The sequence below is a fragment of the Manihot esculenta genome, chromosome 2 (genome assembly GCF_001659605.2).
Source record: "Manihot esculenta cultivar AM560-2 chromosome 2, M.esculenta_v8, whole genome shotgun sequence".
Taxonomy (NCBI): domain Eukaryota; kingdom Viridiplantae; phylum Streptophyta; class Magnoliopsida; order Malpighiales; family Euphorbiaceae; genus Manihot; species Manihot esculenta.
This window is the reverse complement of record NC_035162.2, coordinates 792,996-796,733: the sequence shown is the minus strand read 5'-3', so window position 1 is coordinate 796,733 and position 3,738 is coordinate 792,996.

The window sequence follows — 3,738 nt, the reverse complement described above, 5'->3', positions numbered from 1 at the left end:
AGTTTATGTATGTTTCTTTATTGTTGTATGTTTATGAGCAAAACCAGGCTTAACATTATGAGTTTGATCCGCCTAGAGCCATGAGGAGCTCTAGTAGGGATTGGTAGAGAACAGAGAGAGTGCATGCACAGGTTAAGCCTTGGAATGAAGAAAAGTGTTATGTGTTTTACAGCAAATGTATGATCATGTATGGGATTTCACAGGTATACAGACAGGATAGCAGGCTTACTACGGGTCCCGGCGACCTTAAGTCGATCTGGATCCTAGTGCCGGTGGCAGTTCGGTTTCCGGACTGTTACAGATTGGTATCAGAGCCCTAGGTTCATATGGTCGGACCTATAGAGAGAGTTGGGCTCATAGAGAGGTTTAGCAGGTCAAGCATCATAGGAAAAACATGTCCACGAGGATAGGATGTTATGCTGATGTGCAATGCCATGAGTTATGCATGTGCATGTTTTTGATGTATGTTGATGTGTTGTGTGATTTGTTGTTTTCCAGCGAGTGAAGATGCGAGGAACTCGCGATCCGCGAGATTGACTGGTGTCCCACCTGTAAGTGAGGGTACAGCTGCTCGTCCACCTGCCTTGCCAAGGGCAAGATCTCACAGGTCAAGCAGGGAAGGAACGTCACGAGACCCTAGAAGGTCTTCTGACGAGAGCAGGAGAGGAGTAAGCAGAGGGGGAAGGTCAGTAGAAGAAAGAGGTGTGATGGAAGAGGATCAGAGTAGAGATGTAAGCATGGGTGTAGAAAGGTCAGAAGAAGGTATGGGGGAGTCCCAGGGAGGCATGCAGGCCTCGGGGTTTTGCTATCCACCCTTTCCTCAGGGCCCAGAGTATCCGATGGGAGGCACGTCGGATTACTCCAGCTTTGCCCCATATCCACCCTACATGCCATATATGTCCTATCCTTCCTTTTATCCACCATATCACATGTATCCACCCCCACCTGTTTATCCAAGTCCATTACAGCCTGAAGTGAGGGAACCATTTCCTCCACCACCACCTCCTGAACCAGTAGCCCCTGTTGTGGAAGCACAGCAACCCAGTTCTTCAGGGGGAAGTAAGGTGAAGATGACCGAGTACTTAAAGTTGGATGCTCCTAAATTCAATACAGGAGATGATCCCTTTGAGTATCTCAGTGCAGTCAGAATGATAACAAGTGAGTTGGGAGCTGATGACAGTAGAGCCATTGAGATGGCAGGGTTCACGTTAAAGTGCAAGAAAGCTAGAGAATGGTTCAAGAACTATGTGGACCCGAGACTTGAGAGTATGACATGGGAAGAGTTCGCCAACGAATTTGCTGGATGGGCTTTTCCGGACAGTTCCAGGGAACTAAAGGTTGTGGCGTTTGAGCAGTTGAGACAGACGGAGGAGATGAGTGTTGATGAATATACAGATAAGTTCCTGGAATTGTTGCCATATGTCGGTCAGGCATATGATACAGATCAGAAGAAGGCAAAGAGATATGCCACAAGGCTTCATCCCCGGTATTTCTCTTTGATTCTTCATGCGGAGAAGGAAAGTTTCCACTCTATTGTGGATGCTGCTAGAAAGATGGAGGCCAGTGCCATAAGTCAAGGTGTAGTCAAGGCACAGTCTTCTGGTGTTAAACCCGGTTCCTCCTCACAGAGTACAGCAAGTGCAAGTAAGAAAAGATGGGAGAAATTCAGAGGAAAGAGAGGCAAGTTTTGGAACTGTAACGACCCGAAAATCGGACCGCTACCGGCGCTAGGATCCGGGTCGACTTAAGGCCGCCGGGACCCGTAGCAAGCCTGACATAAAACCTGTGAACCTGTATAATCCCATACATGATCAACAACATGCATAAAAATTAAAACTTTTCTTTCCATAAACATCAACCAAACTCAACCTGTGCATAAATATGAACATAACTTTGATCCCTCTGTGGGATCTCATCTGTGCCCTCAAAGGGTAACATAACCTGTGTTGAGCTGGTTTACATAAACATCATCAAAATCTCTAAGATCATGTATAAAAAAGGGATGCAACATTCTATGGTCAAGCACACACTAACGTCCATAAAACTCATTACATAACTATACTGTACTTTTACATTACAATTTGATCATGTCCATTGCTAGCTATTACATAGGCATGACTTCTTTACTCTATCTGGACTCCCGTACTATGTCCTGTGCCTGTAAGCCTGGGGGAAAAGGGAGAGGGGTGAGCTAAAAGCCCAGTGAGTAGAGCTATTAAAACACGTTAACACTATGCTCTATGAAATGCATCATAACACAAACAATTCACATAAGGGTTGGGCGAACTCGTCACCAATTAGTCCAAGTTAACTCTGTGCCAGGCCTGTAGAATGGGGTCCTGGTCTTTCCTGTCAGAACATACATCACTTACCATTTTCCCAGGGCCTCCTCTGGCTCCTGGTCTTCAAGTCCCATAACCGTGCCTTACTCTGTGCCAGGCCTGTAGACTGGGGCCTGGACTTGTTTACTCTGTGCCAGGCCTGTAGCATGGGGCCTGGTCTTCCTGTCTTGGACTAACTGGGTCATCCGACATTCACCCACAACAACAACAATTTATGCAATGCGGCATATTCGTGAAAACTAATGCAATCATCCTATTGCATAATCATGATGCATGAAACATGATAAAGCATTTAATTTAAAAGATTAAGTTATAGTCCCACTCACCTCTGGCTGACTCTGACAATACCGAAGCAGCTGAACTCACTGCTGGGGTCCTCGGTTCCTCGGGTCCGAACCTACACAGGTGGACTCAAATGAGGGACCAAACATACCTGAACATAACTCTAAAATATTCCCCAAAAACCCCCTAAAACATCCTGAAAATATCACATAGAGATATGCATGAAATGGCTGAACAGGGCACTTTCGGCGGCACCTTCGGCGGCCGAAAGTCCTGGACAGAGACGAAACTCAGGTAGGTTCGGCGGCACCTTCGGCGGCCGAAAGTGCCAGACAGAGACGAAAGTCTCTTTTCGGGGGCAACTTCGGCAGCCGAAAGGCCTGCCTCCCCAGCCATGTTCGGCGGCCGAAAGTGCCTTCGGCTGCCGAACCTGGTTTCTGCCAAAGGGCAGAAACTTGGCTCCTTTGTGCATTTCGCCTCCAAACCTTCCAAACATGCATATTTTTCAACCAAAGCATGCATACAAGTTCCTAGGGGCCTCAAACATGCATATACCCCATCTACAACACTTCAATCACACACAATCAAGCTACATTGTTCAAAAAGTCATCAAAAACCCATAGGTTCAACATATGCCCTAACATGCATTCTATCCCTTAAAACTTCATAAAACTTGTTTAAATCATACATTGAGCTTAAGATCGGCTCTTACCTCTTGAAGATCGAGGGTTGAGGAGATCTAAACTTGGAGATGGGAGGAGTTCCAACTTTTGGTCTCCAAGCTCCAAAACTCGTTCTAAGCTCAAAGATCTTCAAAACCAAAGTTATAAACTTGTAAAGATCATGGAAAAAGGAAGGAAAAACTCAAGATTGGGGAAGGATGGCGGAATGCTCACCTTGGCCGAAATGGGAAGAAAAAGCTCGCCCATTTTCGGCTAAGGGACCCTTTTATAGGTGGCTGGCCAGGCCACGTTCGGGGGCCGAATGTGCCTCCGCATCCATGCAAATGTTCGGCGGCCGAACTTGACTTTCGGCGGCCGAACCTGGGTTTTCCTCCAATGCTATTTTCATGCAAAAACTCATTTTATTTAATACTTAAAACCATTAAAAACAT